The sequence below is a fragment of the Heteronotia binoei genome, chromosome 12 (assembly GCF_032191835.1).
Source record: "Heteronotia binoei isolate CCM8104 ecotype False Entrance Well chromosome 12, APGP_CSIRO_Hbin_v1, whole genome shotgun sequence".
NCBI classification, from domain to species: domain Eukaryota; kingdom Metazoa; phylum Chordata; class Lepidosauria; order Squamata; family Gekkonidae; genus Heteronotia; species Heteronotia binoei.
In genome coordinates, this window is record NC_083234.1 from 74,921,226 (window position 1) to 74,933,521 (window position 12,296).

At 49.5% G+C, this 12,296-nt stretch overlaps 1 protein-coding gene across 3 annotated transcripts in view; it reads left to right on the top strand.

Annotated features, from left to right (window-relative positions):
• Positions 1-841: 841 nt before the first annotated feature.
• Positions 842-12,296, top strand: part of LRRC8A (leucine rich repeat containing 8 VRAC subunit A) — a 55,068-nt gene continuing 43,613 nt past the window's right edge. For 2 of the 3 annotated variants that reach the window (XR_009556022.1, XM_060250565.1), the window contains exons 1-2: positions 842-968; positions 10,530-10,655. The gene's annotated coding sequence lies outside the window, so the exon portion shown is untranslated. Of the gene's footprint in view, positions 969-10,529; positions 10,708-12,296 lie in introns of all 3 variants that reach the window. The other variant, XR_009556023.1, reaches the window with a different exon arrangement.

The window sequence follows — 12,296 nt, forward strand, 5'->3', positions numbered from 1 at the left end:
ATAGTAAAATTAACAGATTCAGAAAACCTTTGATCCGGGTAACATTAGCCTGGGAAACCAATAAAAACAGTAACGTGTCAGAATGTGAGAATGTCTGTTAATTATTGTATTGCTAATGAACTTGGGTCAAAATGTGGGCATTTCTTTCCCAGTCCAACTAATTTACCTTTTAACATGTGACATAAATATATACATCATTCTAGTTTGCCATTGAAAAAAAATACGTTAAAACAGAGTGGAGAAGATGGGTTTATTATATGTAATGAGATAAACAGCCAATATCCCTTGTTTGAGAATGTCAATGCAAAAAACATTATTCTGATACATTATTCCGATTTGAGAATCACTTTTTTTGGTAAATCATGATTTAAAAAAAAAAAGTTGAAAAGCTACTGATAAATTTTATTTCACACACATGGCTGCAGTTCTAAGCACATGTAACCCGGGAGTAAGTCCCATTGGTAATAATGGGACTTACTTCTGAGTAGACCTGTTTAGGCGCCCTCCTTGCGTTATGCAACGTGGCCGGCTCGCTTTCCCCCTTAACGTGAGGATGCCCTTTCCCAACATGGCTCCTCGCGCGCACCTTCCGCCACCTCCCCTTAGCCAAGATGGCCGCTCGCCGGCTTCAAGGGCTCTCCGTTGATAGAACGAAATATGGAGAAGGCGGGACTCCCACACCCCGACGGCCGACTCTCGCCCTTCCCCAACATGGCCGCAGCCGCTTCGACTCGCTCTCCTCAGCCGTGCCTTTTGCCCTTCCCAAAGATGGCGCCGCATCCTGTGGGGAAACTTTCCCGCCTTCGACTCGACATGGCGCCGTCTAGCGGAGGCGGGCGCTGCCTGCCGGGGATGCCCATGCCGGCTGGGTGAGGTCAGTTCCGGGGTGGAGCAGGCCGGAGTGCTGCAGTGAGGGACAAACAAAAGAAGGCAAAGCTCCGCGGACCGGACCGGGAAGGCGCCGCCAGGTGGGTGTGGGGGGCGGAGGGGCTGCCCTGAGGCGGGGGCCGCGGCTGGAAGGGGGGCGCCGAGGAGCCCTGCAGGACCAGCCCTGCCTTCCTGGACTGTGACACGCGAGTCCGGGGCACGTGGGAATGCCACTTCGGGGGGCTGCTGGGCTCCAGGACCGCTGGGGCTCCCGGGTTGCTTTGGTGCCCCTCTCTATTGCGGGAAAAATGGTGTTTTTAACTAGAGGACCAGTCCTGCCTTCGTGGACTGTGACACGCGAGTCCGGGGGCACGTGGGAATGCCACTTCGGGGGGCTGCTGGACTCCTGGACCCCTGGGGCTCCGGGTTTGCTTTGGTGCCCCTCTCTATTGCGGGCAAAATGATATTTTTAACTGGAGGACCAGCCCTGCCTTCATGGACTGTGACACGCGAGTCCGGGGGCACGTGGGAATGCCACATTCAGTGAGCCTCTTGGGGGGGGGGCCTGCTGGATTTCTCTCTGACGTGCCCCTGGGGCTCCTGGTTTGCTTTGCTGCCCTTCTCTATTGCGGGAAAAATGATATTTTTAACTGGAGGACCAGCCCTGCCTTAGTGGACTGTGACACGCGAGTCCGGGGGCACGTGGGAATGCCACTTCGGGGGGCTGCTGGGCTCCTCTTCGACGTGCCCCTGGGGCTCCTGCTTTGCTTTGCTGCCCCTCTCTACTGCGAGCAAAATGATATTTTTAACTAGAGGACCAGCCCTGCCTTCGTGGACTGTGACACGCGAGTCCGGGGGCCACGTGGGAATGCCGTATTCGGTGATCCTCTTCGGGGAGCTGCTGGACTCCACTCCGACGTGCCCCTGGGGCTCCCGGTTTGCTTTGCTGCCCTTCTCTATTGCGGGCAAAATGATATTTTTAACTGGAGGACCAGTCCGGCTTTCATGGACTGTGACACGCAAGTCCGGGGGCACGTGAGAATGCCACATTCGGGAAGCCTCTTCGGGGGGGGGGGCTGCTGGACTCCTCTTTGACGTGCCCCTGGGGCTCCTGCTTTGCTTTGCTGCCCTTCTCAATTGCGGGAAAAATGATATTTTTAACTGGAGGACCAGCCCTGCCTTCCTGGACTGTGACACGCGAGTCTGGGGGCATGTGAGAATGCCACATTCATGGAGCCTCTTGGGGGGGGGGCTGCTGGACTCCTCTTTGACGTGCCCCTGGGGCTCCTGCTTTGCTTTGCTGCCCTTCTCAATTGCGGGAAAAATGATATTTTTAACTAGAGGACCAGTCCTGCCTTCGTGGACTGTGACACGCGAGTCTGGGGGCACGAGGGAATGCCACATTCGGTGAACCTCTTCGGGGGGCTGCTGGGCTCCTCTTCGACGTGCCCCTGGGGCTCCTGGTTTGCATTGCTGCCCCTCTCTATTGCTAGTATCCATTTGAAATGATGTTTTGAACAAATGGATTGACAGTGAAACGGGTGGGGTTGGGGTTGGGGTTAGGGTTACCTTGAGGACTAGAAACCTCTTGCTGCTTGAGAAGGAGCTGGGTGCTCTGAGCAGCCCAGGCTCAGAAATCTGGAGGACTAGCAACTTCATTTTATTTAGCAATAGTGTGTGTGTGTTGGGGGGTGGGATATGTGTATTGGTTGGAGGGGGGCTGGGATGGGAGCAGTGTTTTTAAGCTGCAGAGTCTTGTGAGCAAATATTATACTTTGTGAGCTACTGGTATTAAAGTGGAGAGCTACTGCATAAGTTATTGTGCTCTGGGGTCATCCTTCCTGAGCTAAGACAAAAATGTGTGAGCTGGAGGCTAAAAATATGTGAGCTAGCTCACGCTAACTCATCTTAGAGGGAGCACTGGATGGGAGCACTGTTCCCTCTAAGCTGAGTTAGTGTGAGCTAGCTCACAGTTTTTTAGCCTCTGGCTCACACATTTTTGTCTTAGCTCAGGCCAAAAGGCCCCAGAGCAAACGAATTTATGCAGGAGCTCACCACTTTAATGTCAATAGCTCACATAATAGAATTTTTGCTCATAAGACTCTACAGCTTACAGGAAGCATTGGATGGGAGGATGGGTGCCTTCTCTTAATTGGTTTGGGAGAAAAGGGCTAGAAACTTGTGGTGGGGCAGAAGCCCTGGGTCCTGATCTGGGGCTGGAGGGGGGGGGGGAGGATGACTCAATGGGAAGGCGTGTGAGGAAAGGGGCTTGGCCTTGTGGGTCCCGAGTCTGGGGCCCGGAGCAGAGAAAGTGAGTGCAGCCTTTTTGTGGAAAATGGCAAAAGGCCTGTAGGGATGAATCGGCCACACTGGAGCTGGTTGTGGGGGGGAAGGGGTACAGAGAGGAGCAACATGGGGGAGGGAAAGGGGTCTCCAAAGATTTGATGGAAGGGTCTCTTCCCTCCCCCTCCCCCATGGTTGGCTTGGCAGGATAGAATGCAGTGAGAGAGAGACTTTGAAGAGGTGCAGAGAGAGACTTTGAAAGAGATAATCCTCAGGCAGGTAGGTGTTGGGCTCTTGGCCTTGGTATGGATGGTAGAGTGGTTGGGAGTTTCCAGTGAGAGCAAATAAAAGGTTCTGATGAGCCATATGGGGAGACTGGGCAGAGGGGTGGTCTGGGAAGGGCTTGGTTAGTCTGGTGCGACAGGGAAGAGCAATTTGGAAAGATGCTTTCGGTGGAAGGGTTCTGTCAAACCGGCCTGAAGGGTTTTTTGCTCTTTTTCCATGTGCTGAGAGACAGGTGATGGAACGGGAGATGGAGGAGGAAAATGAGAGGGCGGTAAGGGAGGCTGCTTGGAAGGGAACTGGAGGAGATGGAGCCGATATGCTGAGGCGGGCATCAGAACAGTCTCTTACTGTGCAGTCCCTAGCTGAGTGACACCTTCCAAGTCCATGATAGGGAAGACTGCTAATAGAGTGACAAAGGAACAGAGAACGGAGATGTTGATAAACAGCCTGTGTTATCAAGATCTTCTTGTCGCACCAATATTTAGTTTTTGAATTGCTTATATATGTTTTTATTCTTTTATGATCGTAATTTAAATCGTTTCATCATGGCTGTTAGCCGCCCAGAGTCCGCTCGCGGAGTGGGTGGCATATAAATCTAAAGTAAGTAAATAACTAAGAGGGCACAACTCTGGACAGGCAGGTGACAGAAAAAATAACAATGAAGTGCAGTGGTGTTGTAGCTGACCCCCAGAAAGAGACAAGCAGTAATGATTTGCCATTGCCTATCTCTGCCTAGCAACCCTGGGCTTCCCTGGCAGCTCCCCATCCGAGCACTAACCAGGGCTCAGGCAAGCCTGGCCTATTAAGTCTGTTACAGCCAATAGAGGAAAGGCAAGGTCCCCTGTGCAAGCACCAGTCGTTTCCGACTCTGGGGTGACGTTGCTTTCACAACGTTTTCACGGCAGACTTTTTACGGGGTGGTTTGCCATTGCCTTCCCCAGTCATCTACACTTCCCCCCGCAGCAAACTGGGGACTCATTTGACCGACCTCGGAAGGATGGAAGGCTGAGTCAACCTCAAGCCAGCTACCTGACAACCCAGCTCCCACCAGGGATCGAACTCAGGTCGTGAGCAGAGCTTAGGACTGCAGTACTGCAGCTTTAACACTCTGCGCCACGGGGCCTTGTACAGTCAATAGAAAGAGGCTGTAAAAGTAGAAAACGGGACCAGATCGTTCTCCAAGCCCTGCCTTGGAAACTTATCGTGCTAACAAGGGAGGAGTGAATGAATGCAGATCTGAGAGGGGGTAACAGTTGCAATGAAAACTGCAAGATTCCGAGGGCTAGAGGCTGCAGGAGGGTCCAATTCTGGTTGTGCTTCAAGGCTGCCTGGTCTTTTAGGAGGAGAGGGTCGTATGGGGAGGATGACCCTTTGGCACATTTGTTGTTGGAAACTTCAGGGGCTGCTGACCAAGCAAAGGGAAATGGGCGCTGGGGGGAGGGTTGAAGTTGTCCAGGGACATGATAGGAAGCGGGTTGGCTGATGCATGCAGAGTTGGTGAGTCAGGCTGTGAGCAAGCTGTGAGCGGAGCTGGAGAAGGGAGTGTGGGAGCTGAAACTACGTTACTAGTCCCTATTTATTTGTTTGTGGCTGCCATGGGAATAGAGGGGTGGCACCCAAGGGGGCAGGGGTTTCCTCCCAGGGCTGGGGCAATAAAAGAGGGCAACAGAGAATGCGTGGGAAAGGGTGCCAGGAGAGAAGGTACATGGAGGTCAGCCAGCCATGAGTGTGGGGCGACTAGTGCAACGAAGGGGGCTGAGCAGGAGGGGTCGATGTTGATGGGAGAAACGAGAAATGGAGTAAGAAGGGGGAAGGAAAAGTCTTAGAATTGCCAATCCCCAGATGGGGGCAGGGGATCCCACAGTTTGGAGGCCTTCCCCCTGCCTCAGGGTCATCAGAAAGTGTGTGTGTGGGGGGGGGGGGAAGGGACATTTCTGCTGGGAACTCCGTCATTCCCTATGGAGCGATTCCCGTAGAGTATAATGGAGAATTGATCTGCAGGTATCTGGGGCTCTGGGTGGGGCGGCTGTTTTTTGAGGTAGAGGCACCAAATTTGCAGCACAGCATCTGGCATCTCTCCTCAAAATACTCCCCAAGTTTCAAAAAGATTGGACGAGGGGGTCCAATTCTATGAGCCCCAAAAGGAGGTGCCCCTATCCTTCATTATTCCAAATGGAGGGAAGGCATTTAAAAGGAGTGTGGTCCCTTTAAATGTGATGGCCAGAACGCCCTTTGGAGTTCAGTTGTGCTTGTCACACCCTTGCTCCTGGCTCCACCCCCAAAGACCCCAAATATTTCTTGAGTTGGACTTGGCAACCCTCAAAAGTCTGCGGGAAGAAGGCTGAGTGAGAAAGGCAAAGATTAGGATGTGGGAAAGGAGAGCATGGCAGGAAAGGATTTGGAGGCTGTGGGTGAGCTGTGCGGGACTTTCAGGAGGGAGTGGCCAAATTTCTGCTGTTTAAAATCTGTCTCTTCTCCCCCCACCCCTTGCTTTAAAGCGCTAACAGTGGGGTTTGGTGTTGCCAGCTGCCTCCCAGCCCTTTGGCTCTTTCCTGTCTTTTGGGTTTGGCTCGTCTAGGCGTGTGAGCCCTGGGGGTAGTGGTTGATGTAACAACCAAGGGTGTTGCAGAGGCTTCCTCTCTCTCAAGGGTTATGGTGTGGTTCCGCTTACACCCAGAGAGAGGGTCATCTGGGGTTACTATCTCCTTGCAGTGCGGGGGAAGGAAAAATAAAGCGTGCACACAAGCGGGACATCAGTTGTGGCAATTCCAGGAAGCTGGTTTCAGCAGGGATGGGTGAAATGCATGCCTTCTCTGCCTTTCTTGAAATTAGCATTGGGCTCTTGATTTTTGTCTCTCCTGGCTAGTCAAGAAGAAGTGGCTGAGCGCTCAGGCATCTTTATCCTGTTTTGAAATTGTGTGTCTTGGGTTTCGCTGCTATGAAATGTACCTTGTCATGCCATTAGGTGCTTTACAAGCAGGAAAAAAGGAAACCCAGTCATAATTTGGGAAACAGGCATAAGCTTTATAGATTTATCCAGACCTCATTGGGGCAGGAGCTCACAGGAGTGGAGCTCCAGAATCTCCAAATGTTACTGTGCTCTTTCTTTCTTACCCTCCCCCAAATACTTGCTTCTGGGCTCCCTTGTTCAAACTCCCTGTGAGAATTTTTGCTGAACTCTAAGATTTGACAGTCTTTCTTAATATTTCTCCCCACAAAAAAATGGGAAAATAACCCAGACATCTAAAGCAGACAGATAGAAATCTTTATTATGCCGCTGTGGCCACTTAGGAGAAAGTAATTGTAAAAGTATGATGGGAGTAAGGTTTTGTTACGACAGTTACAATTCAAGAAGCATTTTAAGGTAGATGCTGAGCTGATGTAATTTAGTACACTTTCTGGCGATGTCAAGGGTTTGTGGCATGAACATATGAACATAAGAAGCTGCCTTATACTGAATCAGACCCTTGGTCCATCAAAGTCAGTATTGTCTTCTCAGACTGGCAGCGGCTCTCCAGGGTCTCAAGCTGAGGATTTTCACGCCCACTTGCCTGGACCCTTTTTTGGAGATGCCAGGGATTGAACCTGGGACCTTCTGCTTCCCAAGCAGATGCTCTACCACTGAGCCACCGTCCCTCCCTAAATGAGTGATGCAAATGAGCTCTGGCACCTCTTTTTCTACAAATGACCCCTGGATTTATCACAGGTGGTGTGGAGGAAGAGGTGAGAGTGGTTTCTAGGTCCCCTGTGACAGAGTTGCTCTAGAATGTAGTCCTTACGTTCGAGACAGACGAAATAAACTACTTGTCCATACAGCACTGAAGATGTTCTTTCGTAAGGTGTGGTGGCTTTAAAGGGGAGTAGACAGTTTGCAAAGGACAAGCCTATTGATGACATTTAGCCAAGCCAGCCAAATGGGGAACCTCCATGTTCAGAGGCAGTCTATCTCTGCTTAACAGATGCTGTTCGTGCCCCTGCTGATGAGCTTCCCAGGAGCATCCTGGTTTAGGAATGGGATGCAGGAGTAGCATCATTTGGCACCTCATTCCTTTGCATGCGTGAACCAGGCCTAAATCAGTTACTTGGTGGCATGTTAGATACGTGCTGTTGACTTGCGTGGAATGTGCGTATGCCAGGACCACACCTGCAGCCACTCGGTGTGCTTTGTGGCCTCACCTGCAGCTACAAGACCGGTTGAAGAACCATAATTAAAGGTTCTTACAGGCATTAAAGCTCACCCCACGTGTTGCATTAGCCCCATTGCAACAAATAACTGCTACTAATCTGTTCACTGGTGGTGATAAGGGACTAATTGCACACTTCCTTTGGGGAAAGTTGTTGGGTGAGTTTGGCTCACTCTTGGGGCCTGGCTGGTTTGCCACTCTTGGGGGTTTGAATAGCATGACCGGTGTCAGGTTTTTTGATGTTCTCTTCCCAGCCCACCCCCCATTTCTCTGAAGCGTGTAGTTTGGGTTGCTTGTTAGAGTCTTCTAATTGGGGCTACCCTTGAGGCTGTAGTGCGTACAGAATGCTGTGTCTAGATTACTGTTTGAGGCCAGATATTAGGACTGTGTGACCCCAATGTTGCAGCAATTGCATTGGCTGCTGACCCATTCTTGCACCTAATTCAAGGTGCTGGTTTTGACCTTTAAAGCCTTATCTGGCTTGGGACCTGGGTTTCTGTTGGACCATCTTCTCCTCTAGGTTCCTGCCCAAGGGAGGACCTCTGAACTGTCTCATCCATCAAAGAAGCCCGTTTGATGGGTATGCAAGAAAGGGCCTTTTCAGTGGTGGCCCAAGCAGGTGCACCTGCTCCCCCTCCCTTTCAGCCTTTAGGAGGCAGTAGAAGATGGTTTTCTTTAGGACTGCATTTGATTAAGCTTTCTGAAAGTCTTGAATTGCAGTTTAAAATTTTATTTTTGGTTTTATGTATTTTATTTGAGTTCTTGAAGGAAGAAAGGCAGCTTATAAATGTTTTAAATATAGAAATAGATCTAGAGCAGGGGTGACCAGACTTGTTTAACGTAAAAGCTGTATAGAATAAACATCAGATGTTTGAGAGCCACAAGGAAGGCAAATAGATGGGGAGAGAGGTGGAAAGAAAGCAATTTTAACTTCAAGCGCACTCTCCAAGCAGCTAGCTGGCTTAGCTTGGAGAAGAGACAAATGCCTTCTCCAAGTCAGCTGATGGAGTGGTGGGGGATTCAAGAGCCACACAATGTGTGTGAAAGAGCCACAGTTGGCTCCCAAGCTGAAGTTTGGCTACCCCCAATCTAGATTAAACTGTATGTACATATCACCTTTTTTGCCACCCCCATATGGCTTCCCGAGAAATAAGCCCACAAGCGGTTGACACAGCATACCTGGTGTTAGTCATCAGTGGCTTGAGAAGGGCGAAGAACCATCTTTTTGTAATGTTTTCCTGTCTGGTCACCTGGAGGTGATTCTTTCTCACAACAGGTAACCAGGCAGGTTCCTGTTTACAAGTTTGACATGAGGCACCGCCCACACTAGTTTGGATGGTTGGCTCTTGCGGCGGCAGAAGATTGATGGCATTGTCCTGTAGTTAGGGATTTCAGAAGCGGTAGCTGTGCGGTTGCTTCCAGCTTTCCATGCGTGCTTAAATTTTGATCCTTCCGCATCTGAGAACGTAAATGTGGTTTCAGGGTTTATGAAATAGTCTTTAAAAATGCGACCAGCAACGATTATGGGAGGGGAGAAGGAAGGATAGGAGGTGTCCCTGACGAGAAAAGTAGCATCGCTTCATAGATACCAGAGAATCGCCAAACCATCACATCTGATGAATGTCTGGGTCTCCATTTAGTTGGGGATTCCTCTATTTCTCCCTCCCCCCCCAATGGGGCACAACATTGTTTTCTCCTCTTACATTTTGTCTTCAGAAACAACCGCCACCAGGTGAGGGCGCTTAGACCACCACCTGATGAGGACGCTTAGAATATGTGACTGGCCCAAGCTCACCCAGCAAGGTTCTATGCCTGAGTAGTGGTTTCCATCTGGGTTGCCCGGATCCTAATCCAACACTCGAACTACACTGGCTCTTAGTTAATGGAACAAAGATTGAGTCAACGGCACCTTTTAGACCAACACAAAAGCTTATAGTCAGAATAAAACTTTATTGGTCTCAAAAGTGCCACCGGACTCAAATTTTGTTCCGTGGCTTCAGAGCAATGCGGCTACCCACCTGGATCTGTCTTAGTCAATAGGTTTGAGTAGAACAATATCAAACCTTGAGGTTTTGAACTTTAAAAAGCTTTCCTCTCTTCACCAAACGTCCAACCTGAAAAGAAAAGGGTGTAACTTTCCAGCTGGTAGACATTCTTGCCTCCCCCCAATCCTCTACTTGGCAAGAGGTAGTTCCAAAGTAAGTTCTTGTTCCTCTGTGATTGGCTTTCATTCTCCCAGTGATAGCGACCGAAGCTGCAATGTCAGTGATGAGCAACGTTCCCTCTTAAGTTGCAGAGTCTTGTCAGCAAAAAATCTACTTTGTGAGCTACTAAAGTTGTGAGCTACTGGCATTAAAATGTATGAGCCGGAGGCTAAAAATCTGTGAGCTAGTTCACCCCAACTCAGCTTAGAGCAGGGGTGGCCAAACTGTGCCTCAGGAGCCACGTGTGGCTCTTTGACATATATTGTGTGGCTCTTGAACCCCGCACTGCTCTGTTGGCCTGCTTGGAGAAGGCATTTCTCTCTTTAAATCACTTCTCCAAGCCAAGCCAGTTGGTGGCTTGGAGAATGCATTCAAAGTTAAAGTTATTTTCTTTGCACCTCTCCCTCCCCCCATTTATTTGCTTACCTGCCTTCCTGTCTTGTGACTCTCAAACATCTGATGCTTATTCTATGTGGCTCTTACATTAAGCAAGTTTGGCCAGCCCTGGCTTAGAGGGATCACCGGTTATGAGGATAATGAACTTTTTTGCACACTTAAAAAAAATATCTGGGTGGAAGTGGGTGTTGTAGCCCTGCCTTTGGCAATGGCTGCAGCTTCCAGGCTCCGTGTACCTTTTCCAAGTATTCCAGGTGAGCCCCATCCCTCCTATCAGCATTTGTGAGTCAATATTGTGTGTTTATTTTAGGGAAGCTGCTCCCATGGCTCCTGGGGAATGTGTCCCTTCAGCACCCGCTCAGCATCCATCTCTCGGAGGCAACATCCGTCGGCAGCACAGAGGCCTGAAGTGCAGATAGCAGCAGCCAGCCACAGGGTGAGGGCCTGTGTCCTATTCCTAAGGGGCAACTCAGGGGACAATGTCCTTGGTAATGTGGCTTTTATTTTATTTAACACAGAAATGGGGAGGGCAGGGGAGGCCAAATGGAAAAAGCCTGCAGGGGGGAAAGACGAAGCAAAGGGGTGGTGGGAAAGGAAAAAAATGTTCCTGCATCTCATTACTGCTCAGGCATGACTCGAATCTGAAATGAGTTTGGCCGAACTGCAGAATGTTTGGTTGTGCAACTTGGAGAGGGACTTCCCAGGCTCAGATATGAAGAACACTTTCAACTCTTAAGGCTGGGCTTGGAAACCCCTCCCCAAGTTACAGTTGGAGAAAACAGCCGCAGCCTGCAGCTTCCATTTGTGAGCCTTTCCATCAACCAGACCCCTCTCTCACTGTCTTCATACCCTTTACTGTGTGACACTTATAGCCCCTTCCTCTTGAGAACATCCTTGTCTCTCCAGCAGTCTGTCCTTCTATTTTCCCTTTCAGTTTTTTAATTGACAGTAACAATACAGCATTGAACTTCTGGATTTTGACTTCTTCCCCACCCCCCTCCCACCCACTAGTTGGAGGCTCTTCTGGGGGAACAGAGATGGTTTTCGCTGTCATCCTTTTTGTGTTTTCTCATTTCTTCCTCTTTTCCCATATCTGTTGCTGCCTCTTGTAGCCACAGCCCCTGCCGCTCCAAGGGACATCCCAGCCTTGTATTTTCGAGAGTAATGCGGTCATGATTCAATTAAAGTGTTGACTTAATTAACCAGTTGCAGGTTCTCTATTCAACCAACCTGATGGATACTCTGGTAAAAGAACACCATTCTTCTTTTGAAAGTGGATCTATTGCTTTCATATGCATGGGAGGCCCGAGAGGTCTAACTGTCTGTTTTTTGCAAATAGCTGACCAAGTGAGTCATAAAACTACCAATTAACTTCCCTTGAATCTGTAGCTATGCCTCGAAATTCACCTGCAGTCCTGCAGGTTTCTGGGTGCTGCCGAACTAGAGATTAAAAACCGCTCATTAAAAACTATTCCTGTGGCAAAGAATTATCTCTCCTTGTTGCGTGTGGAACGTCATTAACACATGGTGGAAAATGCATCCTGGGACAAAGCAATAGTAGATTGGTCTGTTGCCCCCCCCCCCCCCCATGTTGAGATATTGGATCAATAATATTTAAATGTTTGTCTTTCATGTACTGAGTTGTCTGCAAGGAAACCTTGTCTAAGGCAGAGAACAATAGGACATGTTCTGTTTTGTTATTGATTTATATCATACCTTTCTCTCCAGGGGGAACCCAAAGCTGCTTACATTATTCTCCTCACCTCCGTTTTAGCCTCAAAACAATCCTGTGAGGGGAGGTCAGTGGGGATTCGAACCCAGGTTTTCCAGATACTAGTTCACGGGTGGCCAAGCTTGCTTAATGTAAGAGCCACATGGAGTAAGCGTCAGTTGTTTGAGCACCGTGAGATATGAATGCCAGATGTCTAAGAGCTGGAAGGAAGAGGGAGAAGTGGAAAAAAAGCAACTTTAAATGCTTTCTCCAAGCTGTCAGATGGCTTGGCTTGAAGAAGCAATTTAAAGAGAGAAGTGCCTTCTTCAAGCTGGCTGGTGGGGCAGCGGGGGCTTCAAGAACCAC